Source organism: Tursiops truncatus, chromosome 6 (genome assembly GCF_011762595.2).
Source record: "Tursiops truncatus isolate mTurTru1 chromosome 6, mTurTru1.mat.Y, whole genome shotgun sequence".
Classification (NCBI taxonomy): domain Eukaryota; kingdom Metazoa; phylum Chordata; class Mammalia; order Artiodactyla; family Delphinidae; genus Tursiops; species Tursiops truncatus.
In genome coordinates this window covers 25,694,842-25,712,352 of record NC_047039.1, presented here as the reverse complement: position 1 = coordinate 25,712,352, position 17,511 = coordinate 25,694,842, and the positions used below count along the sequence as shown (strand labels likewise).

General features: G+C 35.9%; 1 long non-coding RNA gene across 2 annotated transcripts in view; it reads left to right on the top strand.

The window, feature by feature from the left end:
* Positions 1–15,202, top strand: part of LOC141278950 (uncharacterized) — a 30,168-nt gene extending 14,966 nt beyond the window's left edge. For both annotated transcript variants that reach the window (XR_012332435.1, XR_012332436.1), the window contains exon 2: positions 342–15,202. This is a non-coding gene — a long non-coding RNA (uncharacterized lncRNA). The remainder of the gene's footprint in view (positions 1–341) is intronic.
* The last annotated feature ends 2,309 nt before the right edge of the window (positions 15,203–17,511 follow it).

Sequence of the window (17,511 nt, the reverse complement as noted above, 5' to 3'; positions counted from 1 at the left end):
AGAAGATAATGGGGTGAAGTTGGGAATATAGAAATCATATCACAAATTTGTAGCATAGGCAAGAGAAGTGGAAATTTCAGTGCCTGACAAAACCAAAAAACTGCAAATCAGGGTTAGACAGCCACCTTGGGAACACAACTCAGATGGGTGGAGGATGGATGGATGGATGGGACAGTTTATCCAGCCTAGACCTGACTCTACTGATATTAAACCAAAAATGCTCAATTAACTTCTCAGATATCTTCATTTTCTTGCATGACATATTAAGGACTTACTACTTACCAAAACCTTTCTTCCCTTCTTGAGCTGGCAAGTATCAATTTATGTCTTCTGTATTTCAGGAAGTACCCTTTCTTCCCTTCTTGAGCTGGTAAGTATCAATTTATGTCTTCTATATTTTAGGAAGTATCCCCACATTCTAAAGTACTAGTGTTAAATAGTCTGTTTTCCTTACATGTACACACACACAGGGAGACAGCCCAGTCCACTGGCTTTGGAGTACCTGGGTTTAAATTTATGGGTTCAAATTCAGCTCCTTGCCAGGTATCTGACCAAAGGTTGTTATTTATAACTCTCTCAGTGCTTGATTACCCTCTTTTTTTTGTTTTGTTTTGTTTTTTTGGCTACACCATGTGGCTTACAGAAACTTAGTTCCCCAACCAGGGATTGAACCCTGGCGCCATGGCGGTGAAAACACCGAGTCCTAACGCCTGGACAGCCAGGGAATTCCTGCTTACCCTCATTTTCTAATAGCAAGAATATTGTAAGGAATAAATGAAAAATGTCTGCTAAAGTTTCTACCACGGTTCCTAGCATTTTGATCCATGAAGGATAACTGTTGGTATAATAATATTTATATTATATATAATGTATTAATATAAAATATTATTATTGGCCTTCCACACCCTTCTCAATCTCTTCAACTGACAAGCACTCACCTAACCACTCTGTTTTTATCCATTCCTGTTGGCATATTTTCTAGCTTCCACTTCTGTGCCAATGAGATCTACATTCAGAATTCCAAGTCTGAAGTATCCTGGCTTTATACCTGTGTAGGATAATCTTTATTTGGTTTCTATATCAGTCAACAATTGCCACACTAATCCTGTATAATGAAACACCCCAAAACTCAGTAGCTTAACAGAACCATCATTTATTCTCATTCTTAAGTCTATAGGTTGGCTGGGAGTCAGCTAGTCCAGGCTCGACTGGATCCAAGCGCAAATTACATATAGGTCTTTTCCACGTGTCTCTCTCATCCTCCCTAGACCACAGGGCTACCCAAGACAATTTCTTATCATAGTGATGACAGAAGCTTCTGAAGGGGCAGTAGAAACACATGACTGTTAAGCTTAGTCTCAGGGCTGGTACACTGTCACTTGTGCCTACCTCATTGGCAAGAGCAAGTCATATGACTATGCCCAACATCAGTGGGGCAGAGAAATAGACTGTAGCTTCAGTGGAAGCATATGGAAAGTCACACAGCAAAGAGCAGAGATATGGAGAGGGTTGAAGAATTGGCAACAATAATGCAATTGAGCATAGTTTCCTATACTCCTCTTGCTGATCCTCAATTTCTTGTTGGCCCATTATGTGCCTCAGCCTCACACTTCAGAGCCCAGGCTTGAGTAACATTGTTTTCTTTCCTGCATCAGAGTGATTGACCAGAACCCATTGTTCATTTACCAAACAATAAACAAGGCATAATGGGGGAAACAATCATGTGTGAAGCCTGGTTCCTGCTCTCAAGGTATTCCCAGACTGGTGTAGAAGGTAGAACAAAAGAATAAATAATTCTACTAGAAAGCAGAATGTGGGGGGCACCCTAAAATATAAATGTGATAAATTTACCATATGACCCCACAATTCCACTCCTAGGTATCTGTATGCAGTAAATGAAAATATCTACCCACAAAAAAAACTTGTACATGAACGTTTACAGTATTATTATTTATAAATGTCAGTAAGTGAAAACAACACAAATGTTCATTAACTAATGAATGGACAAGGAAAATGTGGTATATTCATACAATGGAATATTATTTGGTAATTAAAAAGAATGATGTACTGGTACATGCTAAAGCATGGATGAATCTCAAAAACATTATGATAAGTGAAAGAAGCCAGACACAGAAGACCCCACATATTGTACAACTGCATTTGTATGAAAAGTCCAGACATCAAATCAATTGAGACAGAAAGTAGATTAGTTGTTGTCAGGGCCTGCAAGTGGGCAAGGGGATCTTGTTGGACTTATCGAAATGTTCTAAAACTGAATTGTGGTAATGGCTGCACAATTTGTTATAGTTACTAAAATTCATTGAATTGGGTGAATTGAAATGGGTGAATTTTGGGCTTCCCTGGTGGTGCAGTGGTTGAGAGTCCGCCTGCCGATGCAGGGGACGCAGGTTCGTGCCCCTGTCTGGGAGGATCCCACATGCCGCGGAGCGGCTGGGCCCATGAGCCATGGCCGCTGAGCCTGCGCGTCCAGAGCCTGTGCTCTGCAGCGGGAGAGGCCACAGCAGTGAGAGGCCCGCGTACCGCCAAAAAAAAAAAAAAAAAGAAAGAAAGAAATGGGTGAATTTCATGACGTAAATATTACCTCAAAAAAGTTGTTTTTTTTAAAAAAAGGAAAAATTTGTGCAGCCAATGTACAATGGCAACTATTAGATGTCTTAGGAAGTTAAATGTTACTACATATGTTGGCTTTTGTGATTTTTTAAAATGTTTAACTTGTGGTTTTCTAAATATTTCAATTTTGTACCTATTTCTGGATTCTTGAAAGATGGACCCCAAATGATATATGCTTCAGATTTTAAAAACCCAGATTCATGACAGTCTGATGGGTAATAACAGACATAAATGCTTTAAAAATTCAAGTTAAGATTTTGAATACTAAATTAAGATTTAACAATTCATTCAATGACAGTGAAAGTTGAGAGAGAAGAACATTTTTATTTTCCATGTACATATGTCACCAAAATGAATGGAGAGACATGGCATTAGATACACTAATACAAAGAAATAAAGCAGGAATGCTCTCTCACTCATGCTCTACCTGGTCAGGAGGGACTGTGGTCCAGGGATCCCCAGGTCCAGCCATGTGATAAAGGGGGCCCCAAACTTAGTCATCTTGGATCCCTTTGGTCAGGATTCTTCACAAATGCGTTGTGTTGCCCAAAGTTGAGAAGAGACTGGAGAGAATGTATATTTGAGGCTGAAGTTTGACAGCCTATGTGAACTGTGCTGTGGCTGAGGAGAAATAAAAAGACAATTTAACATGGGGAGGGGGAAGGGTAAGCTGGGACGAAGTGAGAGAGTGGCATAGACTTATATATACTACCAAACGTAAAATAGATAGCTAGTGGGAAGCAGCTGCATAGCACAGGGAGATCAGCTCGGTGCTTTGTGACCACCTAGAGGGGTGGGATAGGGAGGGAGGAAGGGAGGTGCAAGAGGGAGGGGATATGGGGATATATGTATACATATAGCTGATTCACTTTGTTATACAGTAGAAACTAACACACCATTGTAAAGCAATTGTACTCCAATAAAGATGTTTAAAAAAAAGACAATTTAATAAATGATGGCTGAAAATGTGGTTTTTAAAATTTAATAGTAGATATTTGTATTTATTAGGTACCATTAAGTTAGGGATACTATATTCATTGGTTTGTTCATTCATTGCATTTATGTATAAAATTTATTTTAGCTAAAAACAAAAAACAAAAACAGTTTACCTCCCACCCCCTGCCTCCAATTTGTTCTCTGTATCTATTAGCTTGGTGTTTGGTGTGTGTGTGTTTGTGTGTTTATATTTATTTTATAGTCTACATATAAGAGAGATCATACAGTATTTGTCTTTCTCTGTCTGACTTATTTCACCTAACATAATGCCCTTGAAGTCCATTCATGTTGTTGCAGATGACAAGATTTCATTCTTTTTATGGCTGAAAAATTGAGACATGCATAGATATAGATATATGTATATATTCATTCATCCATCAACGGACACCAATGTTGTTTCCATATCTTGGCTATTGTGAATAATGCTGCAATGAACATGAGGGTGCAGTTATCTCTTTGAATTACTGTTTTCATTTTCTTTAAATAAATACCCAGAAGTGGGATTGCTGGATCCTTAGTTCTATTTTTAAGTTTTTGTGTAACCTATCCAGTATTATCTGTAGTGGGTAAAGCTATTTACATTGCCACCAGCAGTGCACAGGGATTCCCTTTGCTGCACATCGTCAAGGAAAATCCTTGTGCACTGTTGGTGGGAATGTAAATTTTTGCAGCCACTATGGAGAACAGCATGGAGTTTCCTCAAAAAATTAAAAATAGAAATACCATGTAATCCAGCAATTCCACTTCTGGGTATTTATCCTAAGAAAATTAAACACTAACTTGAAAAGATATCTACACCCCTGTGTTCATTGCAGCATTTATTTACAATAGCCAAAATGTGGAGAAGTTCTATGTGTCTGCTGATAATGAGTGGATAAAGAAAATGTGATATACACAATGGAAAATTATTCAGCCATAAAAAGAAAGAAATCCTGCCCTTTTTGCCAACAAGGATGCACCCTAAGGGCATTATGTTAAGTGAAATAAGTCAGAGAAAGGTACTGTATGATCTCACTTATACCTGGAATCTAAAAACAAAAAAATGGAAGTCATATATACAGAGAACAGTTTGGTCGTTGCCAGAGGAGAGGGTGGGTGGGTAAAATGAGTGAAGGATGTCATAAGGTGCAAAATTCCAGTTATAAAATAAATGTCATGTAGTGTACAGCATGATAACTATAGTAAATAACACTATTGTATATTTGAAAGTAACTAAGAGAGTAGATCTTAAAATTTCTCATCACAAGAAAAAAATTTTTGTAGCTATGTGTGGTGACAGATGTTACCTAGACTTATTGTGGTGATCACTTTGCAATATGTATAATTATCAAATCATTATGTTGTACACCTAAAACTAATACAATTTTATATGTTTATTATATCTCAATTTAAAAATAAAAAACAACTTATTATAGTATAGAGGTTAAGTGTTTCGAAGTCAAGCTGACATTTTCCCTTTCTCAAGTTACATTGTAAGTTATATAACCTTAATTTCCTCATCAATAAAATGGGTTTACTATTAAAAAAAGAATTGTACGTACTCCAGAGAAGAAAATAATTATTGTCAGAATCACATTAAATTTACATAAGAAATTCCCTGCATCATGATAGTTAGTTTTATATAATGTATTCAGCAGCATAAACACTACATTATTTGGAACCATCCATATATGAAGTTGGTTACTGTGTAGTTCCATTTGTTTTCACTTTCCCAAGCTTCATACTCCACAGTGAACACAATTGTGATTTTAAATTGCTTTCCTTCGTTTTCCATAAAAATTTTGGAATTACATGCCTAACAAGAATTTCTATAAAAATGCTTTCAAAATATATCAACATAATAGCTTCCTCTTTGTACGAATTTTCTAGTTTAAGAAGACCTCAGCCATATTGTTCACTGTTCCACATTCAGTAAATTTATAGGTTTTTCTCCCTTGTGGGAGTTCTATAATGTGTAATTAGCTCTCACTGCCATGCAAGAGCCATCCTGTGTTAAGTACAGGTTTTCCCTACATTGAATCCTCTTATGTATGAGTTCTGGCTTTTCAGTCTTTTCCATATTAATTGCTTTAATGAGGTTTTTCACTAGTATGAATTAAATGATCCTTAACAAATTGTGCATTACAGGAAAAGACTTTTCAACATCCAGTATGTTCAGACGGATTTTCTTCAGCACAAATATTCTTCTGTCTAATGAGTTATTCCTTCCTAATGAAGTGTCTCCCATAATTATATTCATGGTGCTTCTCACCACCATGTATTAATGAGGTATGATTGCTGAGAGAAGGCTTTCCAACTTTCATTACACTCATGGGGTTTCTCTTCAGAATGAATCCTCTGACATCGGATGAGTTTTGATTTCCTGCTGAAGGCTTTCCAATATTCAATATATTCATGGGGCTTTTCCCCAGTATGACTTTTCTGATGTGTCTTAGGACCTGCCTTACAAGATAAGGCTTTTCTACATTCTGCACATTCATGGGGTATCTCCCCAGTATGAATCTTCTGATGAATAGTAAGTTCTGTTTTACTTCTGAAGGGTCTTCTACACTATTTACAATCGTGGTTTTTCACCAGTATGAATTAACTGATGCTTAATAAGGTGTCCTTTCTGGGAGAAGGCTTTCTCCTCAGAATGAACCTTCTGATGTCTGATGAGTTCTGGCTTCAATCTGAAAGCTTTCCCACATTCATTACTTTCAAAGGGTTTTTTCCGGTATGAATTTTCTGATGCCTGATGAGGGGTGCTTTTAGGGAGAAAGCTTTTCTACATTTGGTACATTCATAGGGTTTCTCTCCAGTATGAATTGTCCAGGGCTTGCAGAGATCTAGGTTACATAAGTTTTTCCCACACTCAGCACATTCATAGGACTTCTCCCAAGTGTGAATTTTCTGATGTGTCTTGAGATCTACCTTATGAGAAAAGCCTTTTCCACATTCTGTACATTCATTGGCTTTATCTCCCATATTTATTTCCCTCTGATGTATAATGAATGTTGTCTTACTTCTGAAGGCTTTCTCACATCTTTTGCTGTCATAAGTTTTCTCACCAATATGAATTAACAGATGTCTTACAAGATGAGTTTCTGAGAGAACGCTTTCAAACATTTAGAACACTCATAAGGTTTTAACTGAGTATAATTTCTCTGATGGATACTAAGTTCTGAATTACCACCTCTAAGTTGACTTAAAATTTGCCTTGATTTGCCACAATTTGTTAATTTTCTAAAATGGAGCAAAGCAAAGCATCTCTTGTGAAATGATCCAACTTCTCAAAAGGGAAGAAATATTCTTCAGAAATTCCCACTTTTGTGGTTTCAAATCTAAATTCTTCATCTGAAAGGAGAAGGAAGATAAAAATTGGCTCAACAAGACATATAAAATCAGACAGAAACCAAGCTATGCAGCCCACAATCAGATGTATTACTCTTCTGATTGCTGGTCTGGGGCTTGGCACATAGTTGGTGCTTCATAAGCAATTGTGAAAAACATCAGTGTCTTATCCTATTATAGCTCCTGTTCTCCGAATTTGTATTGATCATTACTTCCTTCCCCTATTGTCTTCATCCCTAGATACTTCTTTTCTTGCCTCTGAAACCACATTTCCCTTTAAATCTAATATTAAATCTTGACACTTAAGGCTTCCACTTACTGTGACTATTATAAACTTAGGCTTTTCTCAAATTTTATTCTCATTTCCTCAAAACAAACCAACCAGTAATAACCTAACTAGACTGTGCTTGCCAAAATATTCAAATGATATACATAATTCCTGTGCTCAAAGCCCATCTGTAACACTCTTAAGCCAACAAATCCAGTTATCTACAATATTTCACTAGTACCCACAAATATATTCTGCTCCAGTAGGATCAGAATACTAATTATTCTGTACAAAGTCAGGTTTATTGCAAGTTTGTGTATATACAAATGCCCCTCTGCACCACTTAGCTTACTTTTCCTCTTCTTGACTACTTATTCAAAACATGTGTGTGAGGGTATGTAACCAAGAGAAATTAGTGTACCATGCTCTGAAATAATAATTTTTCCTAACTTTTTCATACTAGCTTCAAAGGTCTTTTTTCTGTGAATTCCTAACAATAACACTGATTTTGACAGTTTCATATTCTCGAAGATATTTATTCTGAGCTGCTCCAATCTGCAGTGAAAGCTCTCTAGAACTCCTACAAAACTGTGGCCACGGGATCTACCTCCTCCTTCTTGCCTTGGATTCCCTCACTTATGTTTTTTGCTGGATCCTGATACTTTGATTCCATGTTTTCTTTTTCCAGTAGTTTCCTGATAGACTTGTGAATAGGAGATAAATTCTTTTGAGACCATGCATGTCTGAAAATGTTGGTATTGTATACCAAAACATAATTAATAGTTTTGTATGGTAGAAAAATTCTAGGTTGGAAATAATTTTCTCACAAATTTTTGGAGGTATTACTCTATTATATTCTAGGTTCCATTATTGCTGTTGAAGTCTAAAGCCAATTTTGTTGCAGGTCTCTTATTTATGTTCTTTTCTCTTCCTCTTAGGAAGCTTTACAGATATTCTTCTGTAATTAGCATTTAGAAATTTTATGATCTGGATTAATGTCAGTTTACTTTCATCCACTTTGCTAGCCATCATTCAGTGGACACTTTCAGCGAGAAAATTTTCTTAAATTATTTTGTAACAGTTTTCTTCCTCCATTTTCTCTCTTCTCTCTGTTCATGAAATTTCAAAATGCTAATTACATTACTTATGGACATTTCAGATGATTACATTTTTGATGATTATGAATAAAGCTGCTGTAAACATTCTTGTTCAAGTCTTTTTGTGGACATAAGATTCCTTTCTCTTGGGAATATAAGAATGGAATTGCTGGAATCATGAGGGAGGCTTATATTTAATTTACCAAAGTGTGCCAGACAGATTTTAAGGTATCTGTGTATGCAACTCCCGCCAGTTATATATGAGCATTCCAGTTGTTCCACATCCTTGCCAACACTTGGTTTGTTGATCTTTTTTTAGCTATCCTGGTAGTTGTGCAGTAGAATCTCATGGTGATTTTACTTTGCATTTTCCTGATGACTAATAAGATTAAGCATCACTTGATGAGCTTACTGACATTTGCATATCTTGGTATGAGTGCTCATTCAAGCCTTTCACAAAATTTTTGGATTATCTTTTTAATTATTTCTGACTTGAAGGAATCAGTTTTATTCTGGATACAAATTCTTCGTCAGTTTTATTCTGGATACAAAAAATATTGAAAATATTTTTTGAACCCAGCACAGACTTCTTCCAAACCATCTAAGAAAGAAACCCTGACTTTCAGACCTTCAGAAAAAGTGTTTATTTCATTTATATCACACACACACACACAAAGGAACAACTACTTTAAACATGTATTAAATTTTTTAAGTTAAAAAAAACTCAATGGTTTCTACATCACAATACATATGAAAATTAATTCAAGATTGACATAAATCTAAATGTGAAAGCTAAAACTATAAAATTTCTAGAAGAAAATAGAGAAGAAAATCTTCACAATCTTAGAGGACAGATCTATTAATGAGGACATAAAAAGCATTAGTCATGAAAGAAAAATAAATAAATTGGGATTCCTCAAAATTAAAATTACTCATCAAACACAATGTTAATTAAATGAAAAGGCAAATCACAGACTGGAAAAAATATTTTCAATATTTTTTGTATCCAGAATAAAACTGACAAAGAACTTGTATCCAGAATAAAACTGATTCCTTCAAGTCAGAAATAATTAAAAAGATAATCCAAAAATTTTGTGAAAGACTTGAATGAGCACTCATACCAAGATATACAAATGTCTGTAAGCTCATCAAGTGATGCTGAACCTTATTAGTCATCAGGAAAATGCAAAGTAAAATCACCATGAGATTCTACTGCACAACCACCGGGATAGCTAAAAAAAGATCAACAAACCAAGTGTTGATAAGGGTGTAGAACAACTGGAATGCTCACATATAGCTGACGGGAGTTGCATACACAGATACCTTAAAATCTGTCTGGCAGATTTTCATAAATTAAATATAAACCTCCCCTATGATTCCAGCAATTCCATTCTTATATTCCCAAGAGAAAGGAATCTTATGTCCACGAAAAGGCTTGAACAAGAATGTTTATAGCAGCTTTATTCATAATCATCAAAAAATGTAATTATCTGAAATATCCATCAACAAAATGAACAAATTATAGTATACAAGTAACATGGAATTCTACTCTTAAGAAAAGAATAATTGATGTGTATAACAATATGGATAAGTGTTAAAAACGTTATGTGCAGTGAAAGAAGCCAAACACAAAAGAGAATCACACGGTAAGTACTATGTTCATGTACATTTCACCGCATGTAACTTACACTCAATTTCTAAAAATGTAAAATGTGGGTAAATATAAAAGACAGCTGGCTATCTAAAACAAAAATAACAGTATTATGGGGTTTATTATGTATATAGAAGTAAAATATTTGAAAACAACATAAAGATCAGAAGGTTAAATGGAATTATACTATTGGAAGGTTTTTATGTTGTTTGTGAAATAGTATGTTGTTAATTAAAAGTCGACTGTTACAAATTAAAGATGCATACTGTATTCCCTGGGACAATTTTCAAAAGGGAGAACCACTTGAAAAGTCAATGCTTGATTAAGAAAAAGAAAGCAGAAAAAGAGGAACAAAGAACAGATCAGACAAATAGAACGAGATTGCAAGTTGGTGAACTTGAATCATATCAGTAATTATATGAAATGAAAATGAATTAAACAATGCCATTAAAAGACAGTTATTATAAAACAACATTTTTTAAAAACCTACATAAATATTTAAATCTTTTGTGCATCAAAAGACACAATAAACAAAGTGAAAAGGCAACTGATGAAAGGGGAAAAAATATCTTCAAATCATGTCTGATAAGGGATTAATATCCAAAATATATAAAGAACTCATGTAATTCAACAACCAAAAAACCCATCTGATTAAAAAATGAGCAAAGGACTTGAATAGACACTTCTCCAAAAGATATACAAATGCAATAAGGATACGAAAAGATGCTTAATATTCCTAATCACTAGAGAACTGCAAATCAAAACCACAATTAGATACCCCCGCACATTCATTAGGATAGCTACTATCAAAAACACAGAAAATAAGTGTTGGTGAGGATGTAGAGAAATTGAAACCCTGTACATCGTTGGTGAGAATATAAAATGTTACAGCTGCTATGGAAAATAATATGGCAGTTCCTCAAAAAATTAAAAATAGAATTATTATATTACCATATAGCAATTCCACTTCTGGATATATACACAAAAAACTGACAACAAGGTTTTGAACAGATACATGTATATGTTCATAGCAGCATTCTTCGCGATAGCCAAAAGGTGGAAACAACCGAGGTGTGCAACTACAGGTGAATGGATAAACAAAATGTGGTATGTACCTACAATGGAATGTATTTCAGTCTTAAAAAAGAAGAAAATTCTGACACATGCTACAACACAGATGAACGTTGAGAACATTAGGCTAAGTGAAATAAGCCATCATAAAAAGACGAATATTGTATGATTCCACTGATGTGAAATATCTAGCATAGTCAGAGTCATAGAGACAGAAAGGAGAATGGTGGTTTCCAGGGGCTGGGAAAAGGGGGAATGACACATTATTTTTCAATGGATACAGAGTTTTAGTTCTGCGAAATTAAAAGAATTCTAGAGATGACTGGTGGTAATTGTTGCACAAAAATGTCAATGTACCTATTACCGCTTAACTTAAAATTGGTTAAGATGGAACATTTTGTGTTATGTGTATCTAACCACAATTTTTAAAAAGACTGAACTGTATGCTGACTACAAGAAACATATTTTGAACTTAAGGACAGCTATGTTGAAAGTAAAAGGATGCAAAAACATATACAATGCAAACACTAATTATAAGACCAGTACGGCTATGTTAATAGAGATAAAGTAGGTATCAAGACATAAGTATTTCTAGCAAAGAGGGAAATTTCAAATGACAAAATGATAATGTCATCTGGATGATATAAAATCCTAAATGTATATGCAACAAATGTCACTTCAAAATTGACAGAACAAAAAGCAAAATAGGCAAATCTATAATCACAGTTAGAAATTTTCATACTACTCTCTTGTCTGTTTGATCAAACAAACAAAAAGTCAGTAAAGATACTGAACACTATCAAGCAATTTAACCGAATTGACATTTATAGAACATTACAACTAATACTCAGGTAATGCACATTCTTTTCAGAATGTATGAAATATTTATGAAAAGAGACCATACACTGTATCATAAAATATGTCTCAATAAATTTTAAAGAATTGAAGTAATGCAAACTATGTTTTCTAATGATAAAGATATAACAGAAATCAACAATGAAAATATGACTAGAAAATACCAAAATATTTAGAAATTAAACAAGACACTTCTATATATCACATGGAGTAAAAAATCCTAAATGGAAGGGAAATATTTTGAGGTGAATAATAAAAACACAATGTATTGAAGTTGATAAGATGCAGCTAAAGCAGTAGTTAGAGAAAAATTTAGAGGTTTGAATACATGTATATTAGAAAATAAGATTTAAACAAATGTACAATCGATAAAAAGAAAGCCAATAGTTGATTCCTTCAAGTGATTAAATTGATAAACCCTGAACAAACCTAAACAAATGAAAAATATACAAATTACAAAAAATAGAAATAAAAATAAGGATTACCACTAACGATTATACACAGATTAAAAAATAATAAAAGGACATCACGAACACCTTTCTGGCAATAAATTTGACAATTTAGAGAAAATGACAATTTCTTAAAAGAAATTACTGAGTTACTAAAAGTGACACAAAAATAATCTTAGTGACTAATATCTACTGAAGAAAATGAATCTGAATAAAAGCTTTCCCACAAAGAAAATACCAGGCCCTGATGCCCTAATAGTAAATTTCATTAAAATATTTAGAGAATCTTACACAAACTTTTTAAAAGAATTAGTAAATAATGAGCCCTTCCCAATTCATGTTGAAGCTAGCATTACCTACCAAAATCTGACAAGTGCATTAAAAAAAGTACAGACAAAAATACCTCGTGATCATAGATGCAAAACTTCTTAACAAAATATTAGCAATTTGGATCCAGCCATGTATAAAAAATAGAATTACACACCATGACCAAGTAAGTTTTATCCCAGCAATGCAAAAAAAAATCAATCAATCAATACAATCTACCAAATTAACAAAATAATGGAGACAATTTATAATTATTGCAGTAGACGTAAGAAAAGCATTTGACATCACAGTTAAGGGTTAAATAGCCCTTAAGGTGGGGTGCAAGGCCAACATGTCTACTTTCACTGCTCAATTCAACATTTACCAGAGGTCCTAACTACTACACTACAGCAAGAAATATAAATAAAATATGTAAAGATAAGAAGGAAGAAATAAAATTGGCTTTATTTGCAGATGATATAATTGTGAATGCAAAAATATCCAAAAGAATTTACAAATGAACTACCAAACAAATTTTCCAAGACTGTAGAATAAAGTCAATATAAAAAATTGATTATAGTTCTATATATTATCAACATCCATTAAAATGAAATTAAAAAGCAATACTTTTTAGAAAAGTGTCAAAAAATATTTTGATATACTGAGAAATAAAGTTAACCAAAGATACAAAAAACCTGCACACCAAAAATTAAAAATTACTGAGATATATTAAAGAAGACCTAAATAAATAGAGAGGTATGTCAGCTAATGAATTAAAGACTCATTATCACTGAAGTCAAGTCTCCCAAAATTTATCCATAGGTAAAATGCAATCTCAATCAAAATCCAAACACCCTTTTTGTACTAAATGGGAGACAATATCTGCAAACAATATATCTAAGGGGTTGTTATCCTTTTGTATATACTATATATTTTTATATAAAGAATTCATAGAACATAATATCAAAACAACTTGATTAAAAAATGGGCAGAGGATGGGACTTCCCTGGTGATGCAGTTGTTAAGAATCCACCTGCCATGCAGCAGACACAGGTTCGAGCCCTGGTCTGGTAAGATCCCACATATGGGAGCAACTGAGCCTGTGTACCACAACTACTGAGCCTGTGCTCTAGAGCTCGTGAGTCACACTACTGAGCCTGCGTGCCTAGAGCCCATGCTCTGCAACAAGAGAAGCCACCACAATGAGAAGCCCGTGCACTGCAACCAAGAGTAGCCTCCACTTGACGTAACTATAAAAAGACCGAGCACAGCAACGAAAACCCAGTGCAGCCAAAAAATAAGTAAATAAACTTTAAAAATGGGCAGAGGACCTGAACACATTTTTCAGAGAAGACATACAGATGGCCAACAGGTGCATGAAAAGATGCTCAGCCTCACTAATCATCAGGGTAATGCAAGTCAAAAACACAATGAGCTATCACTTCACAATTATCAGAATGGCTATTATCAAAAAGACAACAAATAACAAGTGTTGGCAAAGATGTGGAGAAAAGGGAACCTTTGTGCACTGTTGGTGGGAATGTAAATTGATGCAGCTACTATGAAAAACAGTATGGAGATTCCTCAAAAAATTAAAAATAGAACTACCACATGACCCAGCAATTCCATTCCTGGGTATTTATCTAAAGAAAACAAAAACACTAATTAGAAAAGATATATGTACCCTGTGTTGATTGCAGCATTATTTGCAATAGCTAATATATGTAAGCAACCTAAGTGCCCATCAATAGACAAATAAAGAAGATGTGATATATACGCGCACGTGCGCGTGTGTGTGTGTGTGTGTATACTGAGTCATGAAAAAGTATGAAATCTTGCCATTTGACACAACATAGATGGATGGACCTGGAGATGATTTTGCTAAGTGAAATAAGGCAGACAGAGAAAGACAAATAGCATATGATTTCACTTATATGTGGAAAACAAAACAAATGAACAAACAACATAAACAAAACTGAAAAATAAAACAAATGAACAAACATAACAAAATAGAAACAGAGTTATAGATACAGAGAACAAACAGGTGGCTGACAGAAGGGAGGGGTGTTGGGGAAGAAAGAAATAAGTGAGGGAGGTTAAAAGGTACAAACTTCCAGCTGCAAAATAAATATCACAGGTATGAAATGTACAGTATAGGGAATATAGTCAGTAACTGCAATATCTTTGTATGGTTACATATCATAACTAGAATTATCATGGTGATCATTTTGAAATGCATAGGAATATTGAATTACTATGTTGTATAACAGGAACAAACATAGTGTTGTAGGTCGATTACTGTATTCTTAAAAAACGAACTCATAGAAAAAGAGATCAGATTTGTGGTTACAGAGGCAGAGTCAGGGGAGGGGAAATTGGATGAAAGCAGTCAAAATGTACAAAATTCCAGTTATAAACAATTGCTAGGGTTGTAATGTACAACATCATAAGTACAGTTAACAATGCTGTATGTTATATATGAAAGTTGTTAAGTTAGTAAATCCTAAGAGGATTTACCACAAGAATAAAAAAACTTTTTTTCTTATTTCTTTACTTTTGTATCTATGTGTGATGATGGATGGTCACTAAATTTTTTGTGATAATCATTTCATAATTTATATGTCAAATCATTATTTTGTACGCCTTAAACTTCTACAGTGCTGTATGTCAATTATATCTCAATAAAACTGAAAGAAAAAAGCCAATTTGGAAATTTATATGGAAATTCAAAAGACTTAGAACAGCTAAAATAATCTTGAAGAGGAACAAAGTTGGAAGACTTGTGCTAATTAATCTAAATCATTACTATAAAGTAACAGTAATTAAAGAAGTGAATTTTCGACATAACAAAACAACAGATTATTGGAATAGAACAGAGAAATCAACTCACAATTATATGATCAATTGATTGTTTTAAAAGACATCAATGCAATTGAATAGGGAAAGAAAAGCCATCTCAAATATGGTGCCAGAACAACTAGATATCAGTATGGCGGGGGGGAATATAAGCCTCAACTCCTAGTATAAAACTGTTGTGACTTTATTAAATTAACATTTGTTAAGTGGAACCCCAGGATGTCTGAATAGTGAGCTGTGGTTCAACAAAAGACAAGGAAATCAAAATAGAAGTTTATTACTCACAGGTTCTAGAGGAAGTACTCACATGCCTGAGGGGTCACACTTCAAGGTCAAAGCAGAGTGTGGGCCGAGAAAGCCTGACACTACCTAGTACATGCCTTTATTAGGATCTTTGGGTGAAATGCTTTGAGGTTCCCAGATTAAGCCAGATTGGTCAATTCAATCCCCCAAAAGAGCAAAGGTTTCGTATGTTCCTTGAGGTTCATATCTAAGGGGAAGGGCCTGGGAGGCGAGGAGACTGATTATCACAAGAGCCATCGGGGAGTTCTATCATCAACTTACATTTAACTCTGTGAACTGTTTTCTAGGACATGTGATGGAGGGAGGAGCTAGTGTCAGTTCAAGGTCTCTGCAGGCTGTGCGGCCACACAAAATGGATGCTGAGGCAGCAATATTATGGAGTAGTTTAACTAAACTGTCAACATACAGAGGAAGGTGGCCAAGATGGCAGTGTTGGAAGACCCTGAGTTCACCTCCTCCCATGGTGCACCAAAATTACAACGATTTACAGAGCAAATATCGATGAGAACTACCTGAAGACTAGCAGGAAATATTTTCTAGAACTAAAGATATAAAGAAAGAACCATAACAAGATGGGTAGGAGAGGTGGAGACATAATATAGTCAAGTCCCATACCCCTGGGTAAGATCCACAAATGGGAAAATAATTAAAATTGCAGAGGTTCCCTCCAAGGAATGAGAGGTCTGAGCTACATATTGGACTCCTCAGCTCAGCGGTCCTGCATGGGGAAGATGAGCCCCCAGAACATTTGGCTTTGAAGGCCAGTGGGGTGACTTTGGGAAGTGCTGTGGGAAATAGAGACTCCACTCTTAAAGGGTGCAAACACAATCTCACGTGCTCCAGCACTCAGGACAGAAACAGTAATCTGAAAGGAGCCTGGGTCAGACCCACTTGCTGATCTTGGAGAGTCTCCTGGAGAGATTAGAAGCAAGTGAGACTCATCCTGGGGACACAGACGCTGGCAGCAGCCATTTTGGGAAGCTTGTTCTACCATGTGGACACTAGTGCTAGCAATTGCATTTTGGCATCCTCCCTCCAACTTATTAGGGCCAGGACCCAACCCTGCACACCAGCCCATGGCACCAGTCCTGGGATGCCACAGACCAAGAGCTAGCTGAGCGGTAACACAGCCCCATCCACCAGGAGACAAGCTGCTATAGGACCTCCTGAGCCTTCACCCACCCCAGAACCGAGCCCTGACTACTGGAATGTTGGTATCAGCCCTAGGATGCAGCCTCACTCAACAGGGGATGGGTACCAGCCCAGGAACCCCCTGGACACTGGTCCTGCCCACCTGTGGGCCAACACCAGCTCTGGGACCCCACTCCCACAGCCAGAGTCCCCAGGCTCTGACCCTACCCACCTGTGGGCCAGCACTAGCTTTTGAAGCACCTGGGGCTCTGTAGCCAACCACCTTGTGACCTGGCTCTGTCCACCAGCAGGCTGGCATCAGGATCAGGACTCTCTTCCTTTACAGTTGGCCATGCAGCCAGCTGTGCCACGACCTGGCCCCATCTACCAGTGGCCAGCAGCCACTGTACAAGGCAGAGCCTGGAAACCAAACAGACCATGGGCCAGGCATGCCTACAAGCACACCCACAGCAGTCGGCCTGCCTCAACAGAAGGGCCCATGCAACCCACAGAGAGAACATCCCTAGAACATATAGCTCTGGTAAACAGAGGGGAATGCACTGG